Genomic DNA, 23,598 nt, shown 5'->3' with positions numbered 1-23,598 from the left:
TGGCTGTTCCAATGTCACAACACACAATACCACATCTGTGATTTTTTTTTTTTTTTTTTTTTTTTTTTTGGCCATAAAATGTTACTTTTTCCAACACATTCACTATGCCCCTCTGTCAATCAGTTCCTTAAAGACTAAAAATGTCCTTAAAAAATATTTAATTTAAATCCAAACAAGGGTACCCCCATCAATAAAGAAAACTAAATATGCAATCAGACACATTTTCCTCTCTCATTTATTGGTGTAACTAAATGCTTGTCTTGTCTCCGACATGATTATAAGTTACAGTTTATATTAAAATCTAAATGATATGTTTGCGGACCACTCTCGCCACTCTCTGTGCCGTCTCGCTCCTGGTGGGTCCTGTCCAATAAGCCTGCATCAAACTCGTCAAATTCAGAGTGAAAAGTGACCGGGGCCAGCGTGGGCAAACATCAATCCTAAATTTCCAGCCTCAATACCATCATGACCTTGGTTTGGAATGACATCTATTTGCTGGCTGGCTGCACACGTCTCTTTGCAAATTGTATGGGCCAGGCTAATTTGTTTTTATGCACGTTTAGTCAAGAATGTGATGCCACGTTAGCTTTCGGGAGCACCGCCAATACGGTGTGGGGTTCCGAGTGACAGACAGAAAAAAGGGTGATTGAGGATGATTGTTCTGCCGGTTGTGTTGATGTATGAATAGAAAGGCCTCGTGAATGTATCCTGGTGAAGGTTCACAGCAGTCAGACATCCTCCTGGGACCACCTAAAACTGAATATCATCATTTGTTCATGGAAATAAACAACAAGCCTCTAGCTTAGAACCCTAGAAATGAAAAAAAAAAACAGTGGTGGATACACCCTCAGTGTGGAATGTGTCATGAAAAGTATTAAATACATTTACAAAACAAGCAAAAATGACCGGCAAAAAAAATGTACATTTAAACAAAAAGCTAAGTCGTCAAACCTGTGTCGGTGCTGTGCTCCCTTGACCTGCTCGCAAAACAAATGCGGTGCCCTCACTAAACTGAAATGTAAACACAGTTCATGCAGGAAAATATTTGCCTTCCTCATAGCTGAGGTGACCTCTCAGCTATACACAGTCAACCTCAAGCTGTTGTTTCATTATCTCTTCAGCTGGGAGTTCAAAATTGAGTCTCCGGCTCTGCTACCTTCATACATGCAGCCTGCCTCATTACCATCACCATCATCAGTTTTTCAAAGCGGCCGGCAGTAATCATCCCGGGGAGTTTTTCCTCCACAGGAAGAAATAATGAACCTCTTCACATGACCTGACTTTACAGCACATGGATAATTTACAGTACATCAAGAGTACACACATACAGATAAGTCTCTGCTGCTCTTTATCATGCACACACACACACACACACAATACACATCAATGCTCCTCATCCCACATGTCCTCCCATGACCAAGGTCTATTTCGCCGAGCTGTCTTCATGTTATGTGACAGAAATAGGCCCCTGCGGCCCTCAAATACACATTCAGCGGGATACTGTCTATAACCTGAGACATGTTGCTCTGCACATGCCCTGCACGTACGCACATGGGCCAACACGGACGGGGAGGTTTAAGGGTCACATACAGATATGGACCTACACACACACACACACACGCAGGGAGAGAGAGAGAGAGAGAGACTGTACTCTGAAGATCATGTCAGCCTGTCTGCAAAGGTCACATTCCACAGACATAGCTTGCATGTCTTAATGATATATATGACTTAAGTATGTTCTCTGTTAAACATGTTCCGTGCTGCAGTTACAGGCCGACAGAAAAAGACTGAGCACAGAGGGTAAAGAGTGCATTCACAACTCGAAATTCTCTATCTTACAGAGGAATGAGAGCGCTGTGGGACAAATAACCCTAATTTCCCCGAGTTTGGCAGTGAATTATATTACTCTGACGCTTGCATTTCTCTCCCGGTGAAAAGACCTTCCGCACAAAAGCTCTCTGCTGTAGATTTGTTTCGCAGATCGTGCAATTTATATATATTCTCATTGTTGGAGGGAGCAAATCGGGGCACAAAAAGTGAGACGCACAATGGAACTGAGACAGTTGCACGTAACAGTCACACCGAAGCCTTGCTGCTCCCCCGATCATACAGTTGAACTGCGGAGCACACTGCAGCCTTTGACGGCCATCTGCATGCAACTGCATCAAACTGCGCCGTGGTGTTACCATATGCCTTTGATCTTAAACATGGAAACCATTATCACATCCTTCAGCGTGGTGGAATGCGGCAGTGTGACGATGATATGACAGAAAGCAGCATCATTTGAACGCGGCGCAGTATAATTGAATGAGCACCAACTTATCTCCTTTTGTCCTTGGCTGTTGGAATCCAGCATGCTCTGAGGTCTGCTGATAATAGATGTCCTTTCATGAACAGGCGGCCTGCTAGCCACACACTGGCCTCATACCCTTTGGCAGCCCAAGGCTACTCCTAGCCCATATCAAGTGAGACGTTCGACCAGCATTTGATTGAAACTGGAATGAAGAGATACAAGAGCATGTGATATGGCCCCGGGGATGGAGTGCAGTTTTGACGCAATCTCACAGGCGCGATATCAGAAATATCTGGTATGCTTGTATAGCCGTAGGTTGTTCCATAGGATTAGAAAGCGGCTTTATCGCTGAATGTGAACACAGACCACACCGGGCTGTGTGTCAATCAAGGCAGATTCGGACACACTGTCAAGTAAAGGCAACCTTTTAGTATTGTGGGAGTATGTACATTATGCAAAATAAACATAAATGTGCAACCTAATGGCAGGTAGCCAGCGTAACTCAGTAGCAGCCGAGGGATACAGCTTTTTATCGTTCCGAAAAGTTCAAGTTCACATTTATTTATAACCAAAAGAATTGTTTACAGGCCCACAGTTTACAACAAACACAACAGCATGAAAGGGCAAAATATATCTGAATATATCTTCTGAAGCCAAAAGAGTGCATTATGAATGGAAAAGACAGATAATTACACCATTATTTTGTACAACTCTTTACTGTGGCCTGCTAATGTGCACCCAAGCCTCGCATGTCCATGTTCTGCTTGGCAACTGTTGTGTTGTGTATAGACAAATGGCTTTCAAGTAGCACGGGGCGAGAAGATTGTGTCAGATTTAGTCAGCACTGCCTCCCATGCAGGCAAGAATAAGAATAAGAATCAACACAATAAGAATAAAGAGAACACCTACAGAGTATTCTGCATCTGTTTACTGTGGTCGTATGCAGAGGATATATTGAGTCCATATGTTTAACTGAGATATCAACATGCTCGGTGCTCACCTGCGGCCTTATGGGGTCAAGGGCCTCTGCTGCATCCAAAAACAACAGCTGAATCATTCCTCCCTCTCTCTCTCTCTCATATACACACACACTCACACACCATCTTCCTCTTTCATATTTCTATATTTATGTCTGTTGGTCTGTCTTTCTCTCTCTCTGTCCCCTATTTCTTCTTTCCCTCTTGACATCCTTCAGCCTGTCACTGATTCATGCTCACCTCCTCCCTCGACCCACGGCTCCTCCGTCCCTCCATCCGTCACCGTGTTGTCCTGAGGCGAGCAGACAGGAGCTGGACAGACTGTACAGGAGGTCTTGGAGGGGTGACCACTCCCAGCTGTCTGCGCAGCTCTTGTCGTTCGCCTGGTGACTTATAACTGTCCATTTAAATGGCAAATCAGTTCTTTGTGTGCGGTGATATGTCATTTTTTTTTTTGGAGAGGGGGGAGAAGGTAACATATTGTTTATGCTGCTCTCTTGTTTCCTGCACTAATCAATGGAATGCATAAGCAGACATTAGTGGGGATGATGGGGTATTAAAGTGATGACCTGTGCAAGATGCAGCCTGACTGTTCCACTGGGGAGCAAACAGCTCAATGAGAAAAAGAAAAGGATTATTAAAAACCCCAATATTTGCAGCTACAAAACTCCAAAACTTTCAAACTAATTGTTGCATATAAATTTATTAAAACGGTCCTGCATTGAGATCTACCAATGAGGACCTTCATGGTCATCCACACATGTGAAGACGGTTGGAGGACTGAAATAGGCCATGGAGGTGATTGCAGGTGATATAACACACCATCTGGTGGCCATGTTGGAGGTCCGTTTGGGAAACAGCTGATTACATTCCTACAAGAACAACTTTAATTCATAGTTTATTGAACTATGGTAACTATGACTATGAAACGATCATTTTACCAGCAATTAATCTGACTGATGATGGGATTACATCAGCGTTTCAACTACACCAAAATCTTGCTGGTCAACCGTCGCTGTCTGGTCAACATCCGATTTGCACACGAACAACCATATCAAGCAGCTAACAGCCGAGAAACAGTTGCTTCTTTAGGGTTAACTGAGCCTCCTCTCAAGCAACAACTCTGCTACTGCTTTGAAGTAGTTAAAGCAGTTCGAGTACGATCAAGGAGAAAGATAAGACGGTTTCCAGTGTTACAGTAACCTAAATTTGGAAACAAATCTGCCTTATCAGACTACACCCTTTTGCTGAAAGGCTAATGCAACGCTTTTTCAGAAACAGTTGTTGGTTCCTGAACCAGAATTGAGCTGATTCATACCTTTTGCCAGTGATCACAGTCGTCTCCAGAGGGTACAGAACAGCATCGTTTACCACTGAAAAAGAGACTGAACTCACTTTACACCCGCACCACAATGATCTTTCTCAGGTATCCCTCATTGTATAGTCGGGTTGTTATTTATTTAACTGTTATTTGCACATGCATCTCCATTATAGCGGCACATGTACTTGCTGGAGGATTTGTAAAGCAACTGCAAAGCTTCTAGGCTAGATCTTTTTTTTTTGTATTTCATAAAACTGTGCATTATTTGTAAATTGAAGTTCCTGTAACTATTTGTGAAAAATACAAAAAGGCAACCTTGTAAACCTTAGTCAGCAAATTATGTAATTGTATGACGCCAAATGTGCTGCTGCAATAACAAAGCTGACTTCACTGCTCAAGATCAGTTTATGATGGAACAAACAGGCCACGTTTTTTAACCTGGGCTATCTAAGGAAAGTTTTATCAATTGTGAATCTTCATTGTCTTGTTTCTAACTGAAATAAATCATATTACCTGATATATTTATGTGCATTGTAACACAGCAAGGAGGTGTGTATGCTGCATGTGTGTGTGTGTGTCGGCTCTTCTTTGAGCTCACATGTATGTGTATTTAAGACACGGCCAGACGCGCCCATGCCTGGAGTAGCAGTCATTTCTCTATTCCCCATCATACACACACATACATATACACATGCGCGCACGCACACACACACACACACACACACACACACACACACACACACACACACACACACACACACACACACATATATCTAGGTCAAGGCAGCCAGGGGTAATGGGAAAAGCCTGAGGCATCTCTGCCAGGCAAATGATCTTATGAAATGATTAAAGAGTGGTTTCTTTTACTGAAGGAGGGGATAAAAGAAGTGTTGCATATGCATATTACAGTATGTCTGTGTAGATGCACTTGCTTGTGTGTGTGTGTGTGTGTGTGTGTGTGTGTGTGTGTGTGTGTGTGTATCACTGGTATCCAGTTTCCTGTGAGGAGCAGGGAAGGGGCAGGATGGCCTGCTGGTTACAGATACTGTCTTCAGGTGAAGGAGTTTAGTTAGAATCCCCTTGTCATCAAATATATGCCTTGTTGAAGTGCCCTTGAGCAAGACACTAACACCGTACCACCTTCACGGGTGCTGCTCCTTAGATGAGAAGAGGAGGGCGCACCAAAAGACCATTTTCATTTAAGTAAGTAACACAATTAAGTAACACATTAATGCAGAAATATGAGGCTTAGGTGTGAATTAGATGATTCATTGTACTTAACACCATTGTACTTAACTCTTGTACTTAACACCTCAGAACAGAACAGAATAGAATAGAATAGAATAGAACAGAACAGAATAGAATAGAATAGAATAGAATAGCTTAATTGTCCACAAGTGTAAATTCGTCCTCCACATGCCGCAGAGTGTAGTAGGGCTGATTGTATTTGCGGAGAGACAATGACATGTTTAATGCTGATTTTGATGCACATAATATAGGACAGCCTTAGCCTGAGGGGCGCAGTCTTTCTGGCTGTTTTTGAACTCACGTGAATGCACGACAAGGGAAAGCCTGGTAACCCACTTCATATGCATGGGCCTGCACTGATAGGATAGTGAGGTACGTTCACACATGAGGACTCGATGGGAAAGTGGAGATACCGTACGGTGACATTTTACCACAAATGCTCCTTTCACTGCTACTGATGTCATGCACATTTCACACTCGATGCAAGTGTCGAGGGTTAGAACAAAGGTGTATCTGCAAAAAGTGGTTAGAATGCAGACAAATAATGTATGATGTAAACGATTAATAAAAAACTGACTGAAAAAAAAATTAATAAATCGCTCAGTGATAAAAAAAAAAAAGACTGATAAATAGGTCATGGATAAAAAAAAGCAAAATGATTTAAAATGTTGGCTGTCTAAGTTTTAAAAAAGTCATTTACAAGGTTGACAGTGAGGAAGGTTTATTTGGGAAACTGATGCAAATGCACTTTATGAATAACCAGTTTGTCTGAGTGTGTGACACTATAGTCCACTAGATGGCGCACCTGGTGTAGACGAATACAATCGAGTACAGAGGCAGAACAGCAGAATGACGCTGTGTTCGAGACAACTCGTAACTCAGTAAAAAATGAGCTCCACGTTGTTAAAGATTAATTTAATGGCATCATTTCAGAGCTCCAGTTTATTCGTCTTAACGTCAAACATGGCGGTCTTTGTTATTAATGTTAAGAATGGAATTGTTACGGAAGTATTTGTTGACATTTTAGTTAATATTTTGATGTGTACTTATGCAATCTGTGAAATACGTTTATATTTTGCTCTGAGTATAGCAATACGCAGAATTCAACAGCTGTTTCACTGCCACTCTTGGTTTTTTACAAGGCCGCTTGTAACTAGCTACTAGCTAGTGGCACAGCGTGTAGCACAGTGAAATCACAACGGCGAGGTTTTTAACCTTACCAACCGCTCCACCAAACTTCAGACATCCATGTTTTCCCCGTGTTAACCTGCAGCATGAACGTATTAATGTCAGATGTCGTAAAACTGCGGGTTAAAGTTCAGACTTCAGCGTTGTTTTGAACGCAGCATAAATTTGGCGGTCAACCTGAACACAACTCTGTGCTCTCTGCCTCTTTCTTCGAACTTCATGTTGATAAATATTCATTAATATCAATATTCTGTAACGCTTTCTGAGAGTTGAGTGTGTAGTCTATCACTGGTGTAAAGTTTTGAAGGGTCAAATTATGTTTTTGAGGAGAATGACATCAATTAATAGTCAAACAATATTTGCGAACAGTCTTAGCTAAGCTGGTAGCGTTGTAGCTAGCCAGCCCCACCCACAGGAAAGGTGGAGGTAGTTATTGTAGTTTATCATTATTAATATTCATCAGTCAAACAAACCATGTTGAAGTTGGTTCTTCTTGATGTTTAGATACTGCTGTAAGAGTCATGATGATATTTGAGTGACTAACTACTTTGTTAATCTGAGTAGCCTAAAGCTGCTAACCAACATGGCGGACATGTTAATTGAAGCTTTATTCAAAACAGGTTTGGATGAGCTTGTGAGTACAAAAAAAAAAAAAAAAATCTTGTTACTAGAAATTTAATGTTGTTTTTAATCTTTTATTTAATCGTGTATACTGAAGCAAGAGTTCCCTTGGTTTTTAAGCACTTTCAGAGAAATTGGAAAGTGTTGATAACGAATGGAAACACCGTTGTATAACGTAAGATGTTTCAGGAGGCTTATTACTTACTGTTGAATGGATTTTCACATGGAAGTAGAAAAATGGACTCTTATAGACACGTAACCAGTAACTCATCCAGACAAGGTGTTGAGTATAGAGTAAATATTTGTATATCTAATTCATTTTGCTCCATAAATAGAATAAGTCATCAATAAACATGAGCACAAGCATGTACTCTCTGCCTCTCAAAGTCAGGGAGCGACACAAGAGTAAAAGACAATAAAATGTTAAATTAAAGCTGTTATGCAACATTTTCTTCCTCAAAGCAAGTAATATACAATCTACAATCTCTCCTTTTCATCACTCTCAAGTACAGCAGGGTGCAACTGATTTGAACCCAACTGTACTGACTTGAAATGACTTTAGGTATAGCTCATATTTTTGCTTTCAGCAAACATAATATATCAGCCCACACTGGTAGTGACATTAAACTTAATTGCAAAGCCACTTAAAGGGCTGGCTATACAGGATTGGTTTTGACTCGTATCCAACAGCATTTATTTCCATTTCTAATCACTAATTAGTCTGCACTCATACAACCAGGGGAGAGACATCAGGTCATCACGTCTTGTGAATTTGTTGGCAGACTTTTCCTTTACATCCAGGCCTTGAGTTTCCTTCCAAAACAGCAATTCCCTTGAGCTTCTCTCAGAAAAGGCTCCAAATTGAAAATATTGAAAATATAAATTCATGTTACAGTCAAAGAGAGAGAAAAAAAAACTTCTCTTTTTGTTTCTCTTCTGTCTGATTTTCCAGAAGCTTACCATCTGACCAGGACAGAGGGCATGCCCAGAGGATCAAATACCACAGAAAACAGAGCAAGCTGACTCTACTAAAAAAACACAGGCCTGTCCAAATACTGTTTGTAAAACATCATTAGCATTAATAGCAAGCAAATTATAATAGTAATGTCTACAGACATGTACATATTAATAGATATAAATGTAAATACAAGTGTAAATTATTTTTGGCTTACTTTGGCTCTCACCCGTCTCTCACCGGCCTGGAAATTCTGATGAAAAGAGTGAGAAGAGGGAACGTGTCAAGTGCTTCCCCCATCCACACTGTAGCAGTAGTGTTTGCTAAAGGCATTAGCTCTATTGCAAGGTGCTGACAGATACGCAAACAAGCAGCCTACGTGTTAATGACTGCTAGCTAATCGTGTGAATAGCAAGGTGTTGATTAATACTGCGGCTAGCAGCTGTAGCCGAGACAAACCGAGCCCACCGTGGTGAGTTATAGTATGTGGCCTCGCCCAAGAATAACTAACTTGTGTCTACAGCAGCAGCCCTCATAATCACTCCTGCCCTCGTCCTGACAGAGGCAATGCTGTCTCACCGCAGTGTGAGAGTTTGCCCCCGGCCGTTTGGGGGAAAGCAGGAGAGGATAAACGAGACCCTTTTGGACGGCGATGAAGTGACCCACATGTTTTCTGCGGTCATTCCTCCGTCTCTCCTCTTGTCCTCTCGCATTTTGCTCGATTTCCCTACTGGCCATCCCTGGTGTGACTTTCTCCCTCTCGCTGTCTCTCTCTCTTCCTATTTGGCTCATTCTCTCCCCCTCCTCTGCCTCTACTCTAATGCCAACACCCCACCCCGCCCCCCCACCTGCCATTAGTGTTGCTACAGTGACAGCGGACAGATGTTTTGTGTAGCAGAGATCAAGCTGTAGGCTGCGGAGCGAGGTGCCACCGTTACAAGGCACAAACACAGAGTGCAGGATGGAGCGGAGAGCACACACATGCAAAACACACTAAAATACTGACTGCGCGTTCAGCACGGTGACAGCTGCAACACGCATGAACACGGCTTTCGCATTCAGACGTGCACATATGAGCACTTTAAAGGGATTTCTTGTCACCATCACGCAGGCGTGCAAGTGTCTGCATCACGAGACAGAGATGTCGGTGTCACAGGATTACCATCACCAAATGACAACTCTGCACTAATCTAAATCTTAACAAGCCTCTTAAAATCTGTGAAAAAAATAATTCCATAATAGGTGTGTGATAATTCCATTCTTTTCCAGCGTAAATCCACTTGTTTTCAGAATTTTCTTAAATTAAGTGTCATTTTCATGATACCGGTGAGTTGATCTGTATTATTCTGCCTTGTTTGAAAATATTTATACTTGTTCCCAAAAATTCCTGGAACATTTGGAAACAACTTGCATTGGAAACAAGTGGGATTATTTCATCCCACTGCTTTATTTTTTTCACTTGGTTTAAGAAAAAAAAAAAAAAAAACTCATCTAATTTATCAATTAGATGATTGAAAAAAAAATGAAAAATTTTTGGCTGCTGGTCAAACTAAGGACACAATCTGAATAGAACACTTTGGGCTGTGGCAATTTTTGATAAACATTTTTTTTTTTTTTACCTTTTTTATATGTGAGTATGTTTTTCTGGCCTTTTTTTATTTTATTTGTATTTTATTTTATTTTTAGATTTTTTTGTAATTTTTTAAAAAATATATATTTTAAATAAATAATGTTTTTTGAAAGAAATCAAGTGAATTTGCTTGGCTTTCAAAGGGTTCATACTCACAATTATTAATCAGCTAATTAGAAAAAAAAAAAAAGATAGATTAAACAATGATAAAAGTAACTGTTAGCTGCAGACCTAAAACACACAGCCGTATATGCACTCGTTAATTTGCATTTCCTAGTACAGCGACAGATTTTTTTTTTTTTTTTTTTTTTTTTTTAGATTTGGGAGGTCATTTCTGCTTATTAATTAAAGTTAGTGTTAAGGTAAGGGATAAGGTTAGGCATAAGTTGGTTATGGCTAACATTATGGAAAGGCTGTAGGGAATGAAACTAGAAATTCTGTGACTATGACAAAATGCACATATATGCACACACACACACATACACACACACATGTGTAGGATCATAGCATACACACATTCAGATGCCCACACACATAAATGCTGCCATATGTTAGCATGCACTGTCAACAGACATTGGCATCATATTAACACGTATGTCATATCCGAGGAATTGTCCCTCTCACATAGACCAGAAGAACTGCATTATGTCCAAACTAAGCAGCCCTACTCGTATCTGTATGACTGAACGGGCCATCATGTCATTCCTCCACTTTGGATTTGCATGTGTGTGATGCATTTAACACATTTCCATGCTTGTTCCACCACACCATGATAGTACGGCGTATGAATCAGACCTAGGCAGACCTGGAGCTGATTTATAGTTTAACCCTCTGTGGAGACTCTGCGGATGCACATATACATACGTGTGTAGGTGTTTATGCATGTGTCTGTGCAGGATGGCGGGTGCAGGCATATGTGTGTGTTTGGGGGTTCACCCGTCTGATGCATGTCGTCTAGACAACATTTGTGCCCTGCGTCCGAAAGGGGTGATTGTCTTATGCAAATGAGGCCACGCTAGCTGTGACATGCCGTTCTGCATGTGGGTCATGTGATGTGAGAGAGCGAGGCTTAGCGGTGACGGTTGATAGCCTGCTTTTTTATTTATTAGCATGGCCATTGTTCGCCATCACCTCTCAAAGCAGTGATGACATGAAGTGGTACTCATGTCAAAAGAAATCATAAAATGTGTGATTTTTAATGCTGATAACATGGCTACAAAAGCTTTGCCAATGAGCTCTTTAAGAATGCAAATGAATAGTGTCAGGGAAGTTACATTTTCTTCTCTTCAGCAAAGTGCAATGTTTTTATCTTCGGCTTAAGGATCTTTTTTTTTTTTTCAGAGGACGACTAAAGGAAACTGTATTTCATACTCAAAGCTGACACCGACATTTACTGTTTTGGTCACAACAAGGCGTGAGCAGCCTTTCATATGGATAATGATGAGGTCGTATATTCAGCATTGTGGGTTTCAGCTCCTCTGCACCCACCCTGCTCTTCCCTTCTCCACCAAATATGGCAGCCATTTTCTTGTAGCTCCCAGTCAAAATGCCCTCTTTAATTATGGAAAACCAGGAAGGGCTGTGGCGGAGAAGGAAAACACTGTCAGGGTTGGGAGCATGGGGGGTTCTGGGAAGGAGGGGATTGGTGTGGACTTGACAACCCAGGGCATGAATCGTGTAAATGGATTTCAAAGCAGATGACCTGCACGCTGATCTCATGATCTGTGCCTTCCAGTCCTTCCTAAATACAAGCTTTCCCTTCTCGCTTCTGTCTGTCTTTTTTTTCTGTCTGTTTTTCTCTGTCTCTTTCTTTTTCTCTTACACACACACATATAGAAACCACAACCCCCCTCACATGACATAGCCCGGGGTTTTATCATAGGATATGTCCAGAGGTCCATGCTGACCTTTAACCTTCAGTCTCTGGGATAGAAGGGGGCCCCGTTCTCTGCCTGAGCATAAAGAGTGGCGGGGGCCAGCAGCGGTATTGTTAGAGGGGGCCGCTGACTGACAGGTCATTTTTCACCCTTTGGGTTTTTTTTATACAGCAATTTTATCTCGCAAAGTAACGCCTTGGCAACCATGAAAGTGTAGCTTCAATGTGCTTGTTATTGTTAAGCGATGATCTGATGCCATTCAGAATATAAAGGTAGCTAAGGTTTTCTCCAGAGTGAATTTCAAAAAGGTTTAACATGTGAGGGACTTGTTAGATTATTTTTCCTCGCTTGCCGCTGTGTGTTCTCCTGATGTGAATCATTAGTGTTTGAAATTTACAGTGTAAAAACATAAAAAAAAAAAAAAAAATACAGTTACGTAATATTTCCAGACGTCTGAATAACATGGCTGTGCACCAAAACAGAAAACAAACCACAAGGGAACATATTTTTTATGTGTTTGTTTACTTGATGGACTTGTATGTGTACAACCGCTGACACACACACACGCACACACACACACACACACACACACAAACCAACGCAGACTAGTCTCAGTAGCCGTGGCTCTCCCGTCTTCTGTTGGTATCTGGCGCTGTATCAAAGCAGGGGAACGAGACGCGCTCCAAGTTTTAAATTGAATTTCATGCTGGATTAGTGGCACTCCTCTGAATTGCATGTGAGCCTCCCCTAATGACGCGTTCATCTTCACACTCCAGAAATGCCATGCATATGTGTGTGTGTGTGTGTGTTTCTCCATCAATTAGAACAATCAGCGTAGTGACACACAGCAGATAGTTCAGCCACACCAAAGGAAGCTTTTGTTTTGTCAGGTTCTCCTGGGAGCCTCAAGAAAACAATGAACATTATACGGACAGAGCGCGATTTTTACTGTCACCCATTAAACTAAACAAACACACTGTCTGCAGAGTACATAAACCAGGCATTAATATGTACACTATAATGTTTTTTTTTTTTAATATCTTTGCAAAAGCGTCTGCAGTGATCCACACTGCATATTGCATACCTTGACTAATTTTGTTCATGCACTTTTGATGCTGATGAATCAACTTTTTTCCTGACAATTCATACATACACTTGCTAATAAACACCCACATGTTTGTGCTTGTTCAAACTTACATACATACACACACACGTACACACACGCACACTGGTCCACTCCCCTCTCTCTCTTTTCCTTCCTCTCTCCCTCTTGTTCCTGGCCAGGTCTGACGGGGTCCAGGCAGCCTTGGGTCTATCTGTCCTGTGCCATGTGTCCTCTTTAGCACTGACCCATGCTGGGGGAGCCGGGACTGGGGCCTGGGGCTGAGGTGGAACGGGAGGGAGGGAGGGAATGGGTGTGTGTGTGTGTGTGTGTGCGTGTGTGAGTGTGCTTTGGGAGGGGTAGGGGGGTCACTTCTGCTAGAGGCAATGGCTGAGCTGAGGGCAGCAGCGTGGGGGTTGAATGTAAGACATGCAGGCCTCTGCTTTCCCTCCCATCCTCCGCCCCACCCCTCCCTCGTGATCCTGGCCTGAATGACATGGATGAATAACAGAGATGTGCAGCGGTACAGGCTGCCCTGCCGCTGACCCTGGCTGCTCTGGCCAGGCCAGGGACGGTGTGTGTGTGAGCACATGTGTGTCTGTGGATGTGTGCATGTGTGTTCTCAGAGGTTCGTATTTTTATACATGTGTGTGTCTGCGCAGGTTTTTGAGTGCGTTCATGTGTGCGTGCTTGTGTGTTTGTGCATGAATGTGTCTGTGTGTGTATGTGCGTGTGTGTGTATTTGTGTGTGGTCAGCAGGGGAAAATAAACAATGTGCTCTCCTTGTCAAAGGCAAGGCCCCGGGGCTGGGGAATATCTCGGACACAGCACACACAGGGAATGAAATCAAGCAAAGGAAGAGGAAGAAAAAAAAAAGTGGAGTACTCCATATGGCACATGGCTGAAGCATGTCACTATAACACACATATATGTGCTTCTGGGTGTGTATTTGTAAGGAGGCATTCATTACGCTTTCATATAGATAAGCATAGATAGTAGATAGTATTTTTTTTATTTGTTTGGTTGATGTATGACTGATTTACATTAACGTCATGACATTACATTAACGACTTCTATCAGTTTGGCCTATGAATGTGTACACACACACACACACGCACACACAGAGTTCACCCTTTACCCTGTTGGTGCACTGTGTAGTAAAGCTCTCTGACAGCTAAAAGGGGAGAGGATATAATTTCTGGGTGTGTTCATACTTGTGTGCATGTGCATGTGCCCGTGTCTGTGTATGCTGCTCTGCGAGTTACAGATATTGTGTTTTGTTCTGGTTCAGAATATCTTTTAGACCAAAAGACAAAGATGGAGAGAGCGGAAAAGGAACATTAAAGAAAAAAGAAACCGACAAACAAAAACAGAAAGAAAATAGAACAAAGGGCAGAAAGAAACGAAAGAAAGATGGAAAAGGAAGTTGTCAGTCAGTTGTCAGCTGCTGCACTTGTCAATTACGGGATACCCTCAGAGAAAATGAAGGCCTTTCTGGACCGACTGATGACTACGGATGAAGGTGAGAAATTTGTGCAGATGTGTGAATGTGCATTGTGAGGTGTTGAAATCTTTTACATTGCATTTAAAGTCAGAAGTACCATATATACAGATTTCTCCCCCCCCCCCCCATATATATATATGCACTGTCTCATTTACAGATATAAAACACGGTGCGGGTCGGGCAGATGTACAGGAACAGCTGAAAACAGCCCATGTCGACAGTGAAGGGTGACAGGGTGTCAGTGTGCTCCTATTGCACCGAGGCTGGCACTGTTGGCAGGAAGTATTACAGTATATATTTGGATGGCTGCCTGTATGAAGTAGCACTCCTTAGTACACCTCAACATGATGAGCAGGAACCTACACAGTGAATTAAGTGTAAAAGAAAAAATGGTTATTATTATTATTCTAAAAAGAAAATTGATGCAGTGACCTATGACATACTCTAATCTGTGAAAATCAGGGTCTTAGAGAATTCTTCTATTCTATTCTATTCTATTCTATTCTATTCTATTCTATTCTCTGCCACTGAACTCCATGTCTTACCACTGTATTCTGTCATCATCAGCCCTATCTGTGTGGTCTGGTGATTAATGGCACAATAAAAGACGGACATTTCCAACGACTGCAGTGACACGTGCACTGGTAACGATTCTATGCAAATTCGCAGCAATCAATCTTGGCGCGGAAGTGGTTAAGTTTCAGAGGGAGGTGGAACAAAAAGCCAGCCATATTGGCGGTGGTGTGTGCCAAGTGGTAGTCATGGCCCCTGCCCAGCCCTCCTATTACGAGGCTGGCAATGAGCTGGCCTGCCCGCTGGGGGAAACAGGGAGCTGACACCAGGAACATATGCAGCAACACCTGATTGCTGCGCCGCCATTCTGGACCCGACCGCCAGATCACACACACACACACACACACACACATAGAACACATATAGACTGCACTTCACTGGTGGCAAGACTGTCACTGCACTGCTGTGTTCTTAGGGGTTTTCTTGTTTGTTCATTTGTTTGTTTTTTGGATTCCTTTATTATTTCATAACTCTTACACAAGGGTGTATTGGTGTTGGGATGTGTGGTGTAAGTTAGTGGATGTTGGAATTTCCTTCGGGATCAATAAAGTTTCTATCTATCCATCCATCTATCTGTATTTCTTTCTGTTCTACATACACATATGCTGCTGTGATTGTACATGCACTGTGATTCTGCAGGCAGGCAGTGTCTGCATACATGCACGCACACACACACACACACACACACACACACACACACACACACACACACACACAAAGGGACGCAGCAAGCACTCAGGTATATGCTAATACATCACACCTCATATGCTGGCAGCATAAACACAGATGTGTACCAAACACATAATACAGTGGAACACTTCACTGAATGAACTACACTGCAAAAAAAAATCATATCATTTAGTCTCATACTCATAAAGTCATAGAATCTTGTTCTTATTAAAACAAATGACAGAATCTATCAGTCGGATAAGTAAGTGCCACTTGTTCCCAGTGTAGTTTCACTTGCTTCAGGATTTTTCTGGGAACAAGCACAAATATACTAAAACAAGGCAGACTTGATTTAAGAAAATTCTGGAAACAGGTTGATTAGCACTGGAAACAGGTGGGATTATCTCATCCCACTGATTTTTTCCCCCCACCTGTTTCAAGAAAATGATTTTAAAGATTAAAGGAAAAGATTTTAAAATTGAAACACTTGTGAAGATGGGGATGTTTTTTTGCAGTGTGCAATCTGCATGCACATGATCATATGTTTTTACTCATCTCTCATTCTGCCACAAGTATTACACTCAGTCGAAAACACACATACCAACACAAATACACACATGCATGCACACACATACACAGAGTGAACCCACTGGGGATTAATTTCCTTATTCAGAGTGTGTGTATGCCAGGCTTGGCTGGTGTGCCAGTCGCCCGCGGTGCACCACACGCTGCCATGCTGTGCCAGCAAACAGCGCTGATGCCCTCCATTTGCAGTGTCACATATATCAAACGCATGCTGCTATCACTTAGCCCTCACTAGTCTGAACCCTGCCTGCCTCACTGTGCCAGTGTGTGTCTGTGTGTGTCCGTGTGAGTGTGTGTGTGTGTGTGTCAGAGAGAGAGAGAGAGCAAGCAAGCGTGCATGTCTGTCTGCTTTCATCCACTGCTGTGTACTCCAATGGATATTTGATTGACGACAGTTTTAGAATAAAGCAGTGATTGATTGTGTGAAAATCAGAGCGGATAAAAGTGTTTTCGGGATTAGCCGTGACCAGACGCTCACCCCTCTCCGCCTCATCACAAATTGACATTTCTTAGGATTTTATTTCCAGACGTTTCATGGACCTTTGCTCCCGTTCATAAACCCGTGACCTTTGTAGCCATCTCTTACATAGGCACACAAACACACACACAAATTCAAACGCGAGCACAAACGAGTGTACACACAAACGCGCACACAGATTTCCTTTCCTTTTTGCCCAGTAAACTGCAGTAAGTGCATCATTATGAACCCGCACCAGAAGGAAGAAAGCTTGGGAGAAGCTGGAGGGGAGGAGGGCGGGGGCTTGTTAGACAGTGGGCCTGCATTGTCTACCCGCTCTCAAAAGGTTTTACTGTTGTTCATGGTCACGTTCTGAACTGGATGCGACCCTCCAGGTGTCCCTGCTCTCTAAATGTGTTCCCCAGACCCTCCACCAGCCCCTCCAGCCGCTCGTCTGTGACCCCCGACCCCACAGACCCCGGGAAGTATGGGTAATGGCAGGCCCCTCAATAAAGGCCAGGGTCACTAATAGACTAGCTTTCTTCTGTGATGTCAGCTAGGAAAAGGAGCGGACAAGGGAGAGAAAAAAAATCTCCCTCTAACCCTCCGTCCTTATAACGTAACCGGGTCTATTCAAATCAGAAATGGGTGCTTTTAATTGTGAGCCCACCTCCCACCACCTTTCTCACTCCCTCTCCTGCCCGCCTGCCTCTCCTCATCTTCTTCCATCTCCCTGCCCAGCTCTTCTCGTCTTTAACTCCAAAGAGGTGCTTGAGCGCTGGGCTAAAAGGTCTTAATGTGTCTGCATTCATGGAGCCAGACCATAGAAGGCTGTTTTTAACCCTGTTTACGGCCTTGCATCCATTTGGCCAGGAGTCCTTCACTCCATATCCCTCCTCCCCCCCTCCTCCTCCTCCCCCTCCTCCCCCGACTCTATCTCTCTCTCGGTTTTTCAACCTCCTTTTCTCTCTCTTGCTCTCTTTCTCTCTTCCACCCACATCCAAATCCTTTTGTGATGGGATATGAATGCACTTTGCTAGTTGATAATTACACTCTCCTTCTCTGCCCTCCTCTCTCTTTCTGACAGTGGGATCCACAGGCAGTCCTTATTCAGCCAGTAATTTGCCTGTCCTCCTCATTCATTGAGAAGGTACAAATTATCCCTCACACGGGCACTGGCTATTCTCCCTCTCTGCCAGCGTGATGAGGAGAAAATAGACAGCCAAGAATATGCACTTTGTATCTGTTCTAAATGCACTCTAAAAGAGGAGACTCATGCTTCATTCAGAAAGTACAGACTTCCAGTTAATATAGCGGGCAATTGGAAATAATTAATAATAAACCCTGCTAATTGTATGGCATTCTACAGTAAAAATTAGATTATGATGATACGGGCATCTCCACCAGAATAAAGGATGCCAAGCCATTTGTTTTGCATGTTTGAGTGTTTTGAATAAAAAATGTTTAGCTAGAGTACAGTAATTACAGTCAACACCACAGTGGGCCATCCTGCTGCTCTCAGTCCCATGAGATAATTCGGCGTCATTACAGCGTCCAGGTTTAGGCGCATTTGGACATTTGCTCTCCATTCCCTTCTCATCATCACCCATAGCTGAGGTCTCACCACTGACCCAACTGTGTTTAAGCCTCATCCAAAATAGGCAGAGTGACAAACAGATAGTTAGCAAATGAAAGGATTCCACGACAAATTACTTACAGGACTCTTGCTTCTTGCGAGCACATGTGTCTGTTGCCATTTATGTCGCGTTTATGAGTCTATAGTTTTGGAAGAATTTATGGGCGAATATGAATTTGCACGCAGCATAACACCCCTCCAGTCCGGGGTGTTTTGCATCTTCAGGCACGGTGGGTTTATTTCAGCATATCTGTGTGCATTTAATTACAAGTGCGCCTTACTCAGTTAAGAAGTGTGACGGCACCAGGGGCCGTTTTGGCAATTTATTTATGGATTGCGTTGGCAGGGTAGAGGAGCCTCATTGGTCGAGAGCGGGGTTCAAGTCAGCACGGGCGATTACAGGGCAAGCTGTGCTCGTGACCACTGGACAGACAAGCAGTGGCCCAGGAAGTCGCTCCGTCACAAAACAACAGGAAATAGCCATTGTGCTTTCAAAGACCATAATCGTGTTTTGTCAAGTAATTACAGAACAGGGAGAAAATATGAGAGTGTCAAAACATATGGGGATAATGAGACAAAGCATTGATCATAATTGTGCAGAACAATGCCTTGGTGGATCGTCGTGGAAGGACAATGGAATGTAGAGTCACACATTGTTCCCGGACTCAATGAACTATGGAGCTCGTTAGGTGGAGCTTCCCCAGATTAAAGAGATGGATATGAGCGGAGGAGCTGAGGCCCGAGGTTAGAACTGGGGGCGAAAATCGACGCTCTGCCACAGCAGAGATGCTCCGGCTCCCTGGCCCCTGACCCCACAGCAGGCGAGAGCCTTTGATTCCTCTCCTCCTTTTATTCATCCCCACATCAAGAACCTTCAATGTTTCATCTCTTTGCATATTATCAGGCTCCACCCCATTCTCCTCATCTCTAATAAGGAGTATTCGTCTTTTCTACCTCTTTCATTTCCCCATCCCTCTCTGGCTTTCTTACAACTGTTGTCGTCCGTCTCCCTGTAAGGGGTCTGTAATTGATGGATTTCATTGAAGGGTGTAGTGTTATATGTATATCCTGCCAAAAGTGCTAAGACATTGATATTCTCCCCCAGGCAAAGGAAGAGAGAGAGAAAGAGAGAGTGAGAGAGAGAGAGAGAGAGAGGGAGGTGACCCTGCTGGCTGAGTGGCAGTGGCCGTCATGCATAGCATCTCTAAAATGGAGGGAGGGGGTGGAGGGAGGGTGAATGTCACTTTCAAGTGTCTCCTCGGCACTCTCCCTTAATGAGAGATGGGTTCTGCTCCACAGACAGCCAAGGGGACCAAGGAAGGGCCCTCCCCTCCTCCTCCTCATTCCTCTCCTCCACCCCTCAGATCTCCAATCCTCTGAGGAGCTGACAGCTCCAAGATCCGCAAGCCTGCGTCTCCTCCACCTGCACAACCTCATTTCCCCATCATCACAACAACAAAGGCGGCAGGATTTATTTTTTTATTATTATTATTTTATAATACAGTCCCCTGCCTTTACAATGTGCACATCCCCTGTGCATCACTCTTCATCGAAACGGCTCCCACTTATGTTTTTACTTTGAGAAATTGTATTGCATCACATCTTAGCCTCCGATCTCTTTTCTTAAGTGAGCGACGCACACTATTGCTATTTAGCTAGCCCGGCTAGCTATTCATCCATTCCAGCTGAAAGGAAAGGTGAGAGGAGAGATCTCCCAGGACTCCTTGCAGCCCCCATCTGTCAGACGCACCCGGCCCACTGATTTACATTTACCGCAAGGATTTATGGGATGCCCGCCACAAAACGAGTCGAAGCAGCAAGAATCATGGGGCGAGAGACAGAGCGGGGAAATTATTCAAAGCAGTGATTATTTTGGGACGGCCATTACGCATGCACACCTGATCAGGGGGTGTCACCCGTGACTCCCCCCATCCACCATGATGGAGAGGGGCCTCGTCCGTGCTGCGCTCTTATTTTACCTGGCTTGCATAAAGGAGAATTCTCTTAGGCACCAGGAGAGCCTACTAAGGCTAAATTAGGCCCCCGGACAGGCAGAGGAGAAGGGAGAGAAGAGCAGATGAGGCAGTTATGTATGCACAGGGGATTGAGATGAGGGATACTGGTCAAATTCACGATCAATCTTAAACCCAACGTATTGTGGCTATGTATTCACAAATGTATATTTGCCGGTTCCTATGCGGTTATTCCTGTGTGTGGCTATTTCAATGCAACGGGCCAGATTTGCTGGCCTAATTCTCAAACGCTGTTACAGAATTTTGATTTCAGCGTCAAATCATCGCCGTCAGCTGATGCCAGGTAAAGCACGTCCTCATAAAAATATGTAAAATTCTGTATGTTAAGCAGATGACATTTGCTGGCCCAGAAAATGTCACAATGACAGCCTTCTTCTCACCATGGCTCTTAAAGCTCTGCTCACTTGCCACCCTCAGTGAAGATCATCACTTAGCCATTACTTACAGCACTTTGCAGTTGGTAGCTGAAAAAGGTGAAAGTAGCCAAGTTTGTAGCGGCTGAACACACGCGCACGCACACACACACACACACACACACACTCCTCTGCTGCAGCATTACAGCCGAGGTCAGCTCAACTGCAAGTCTCTGTCCTCCTCCCCTCTCCTCTCCCCGTCTCCTCGCCAAGTTCATTACCAGTGGCCCCCAGGAACGACCTGATTTCAATTCAGACGCACTTTGTTCAATTGCCCTACATGGAGGAACTTGCCGGAATGGGGCCAGTTGATTATACTGTACCACCACCACGCTTATTTTATTTAATGCCCAAAACAGCAGATAATTTTAAAAATCTAGGGCAACTAATCATGGGATTTTTTTTTTTCTCCTCTTCTTTCATTCGCTGCCTTATGTATCCATTTCGTTTGCATGTTTTTTTTTCCGTAGCCTTTTCTGAGGCAACAGGCTGGAAATGTCTCTGTTTCATGGTACACTTAGCAAGTGTCTGAGTGGTGTCAAAGAGCAGTCGAGAATTGGTGATTAGCTGTTAGCAATTAGCTGACCTCAAGATGAAAGGAGCAGAGAGAAGATCTTAGCTGTAGTGATGAGGTCAGCGTGACTGACCCACAGGGTGGGTTTTGACCCCAGAATGACAAAGAGATGACTTCAAATCTACGCTGAATGATAAGCAGCGCCTAACTGTATGTGCTGAGCCGCGGTAGCACACTCGGTGTGTTACATAGCAGCTGTTTCTCAGTCGTCCTCAGGCATTTTTTCCTTTTCCTTACATGTTCTCTCGGTGTTTAAATTGGCAGTGTGGCCTCTAGAAATTTTTCGAAACGGGCACAGCGTCTCTAAATGTAAACATGCAGTGGGAAAAACAATGAGAAAAATAATTCCCCTCCACAAACATTGCACAGAGGAGACACAACGAGACCCAGGCAGTAATTTGATGTTGAAATAGCACAATGTACAATGCAGATGTGGAGGCTGGGGGTGGTGGATATGCATTTGTCTCCAACTCTGACTACATGGGTCTAGTCATTCCCAACTTATGACAAGAAATTTTCTGCTGTACAGAAAGTTTTCATTTTTATTACAAGTTTATCTTAATTTTAATTTTAGTCACCTAAACCAAACAGGAGAAAATGGGAAGTTCAAGCAAATAGATAGGCCGATAAATAGATAGAGAGATAGACAGATCTAGGTCTTTGCGCCCTTGAACTGCAGTCTGCATTTGAAAAGACTTAAAAAAAAAAAAAGAAGAAAAAAAAACCCCTTAAGAATAATAATACTAATACACACTAAAACATGCACAAATTAATATACAAAACCAATTATTTACTAAGAAATTCAATATCAACTCCCCATCCTCTTCAACAGAGGACTCCATTCAGCCCCCACTTTGTCACAAAAGAAGGTATTTCTCTGAAAAAAAAAGGAAAGAAAGAAAGAAAGAAAGAAAGAAAGAAGAAAGAAGAAAAAAGAAAGAAAGAAAAAGACTGCGGATATGATAAGGGACAGGGGCAACTGACCCTGGCTGCCAAGCTGGAACTCCACTATATTCCTCCTCCAACATTTGGAGCGAGAAGGAAACACGGTCCTTCCTGCAATCCTAGCTGAATCTGTGTGTCAGAGGGACCGGGGTGTTTTATTGTCTCTCTCTGGCCAAGGCTGTGATCCCCTTACCCATGAGACACATTTACAGGCATTAGAGCGCTGGACAAAGTTCAACACCGAGCAGCTCAATATTTCTGTTTTAGTACACACTCCTTTCCCTCCTCATCTACTAGCCGACTGCTATATAAGGGTCTTTATTGAGATGAAAAGCAGACTGAGAGTCACTGTTTGAATGCGATTCAAACTCTCCTATTCGTTCTATGATAGCCTTTTTCCTGGCAGTGAATGATCAGCTCACTATAAATGGCCAACGTCTTTGTGCCAGCTGATCCTGAGATGATGAGTCGTTTATGCGGGACCAAAGGAAAGTTGATTTGCCCCCAAAACACAGAAGCCCCATTTTGTCTTTTCGGAAATGGAACGGAGAACAGAAATTGACTGCATTAGCGTCCGTGCCAAACGAAGGCTTACAGAGAAAGAGGTGTGAGCAAAGCTTACTCCGGGGCTTAAAAAGGCGAGAGGGAGAAAAGCAGCTTGGACAGGAGAAAAGCGATCGCCAGACTAGGAGGGCAGATTAGCATCAAGACGATTCCTCAGAGGGATGAGGTGATTATGGAAAAGTCTACTCCACATTTTACGTCCAAATGTTGCTGCTGATTTACACCAAAAATCTTCACGTTGACAGATTAAAGCAACACACAGCTTTAACCACCTCAGAGAAGGTTTAAAAACGAAAAGGGAAAAAAAAAAAATCACTCCGGTCTGTTGGATCATATTCTAAGGACATAGTGTTTAATGAAAAAAAATTGAATCTAATGCTATTGATTATAATTAGCATATTCCCAGCACCCAGATCCATTGTATTTTTGTCAC

The sequence above is a fragment of the Myripristis murdjan genome, chromosome 1 (assembly GCF_902150065.1).
Source record: "Myripristis murdjan chromosome 1, fMyrMur1.1, whole genome shotgun sequence".
In the NCBI taxonomy this organism is placed as follows: Eukaryota; Metazoa; Chordata; class Actinopteri; order Holocentriformes; family Holocentridae; genus Myripristis; species Myripristis murdjan.
The sequence above is the reverse complement of the archived record's forward strand: the minus strand, read 5'-3'. Positions refer to the sequence as shown.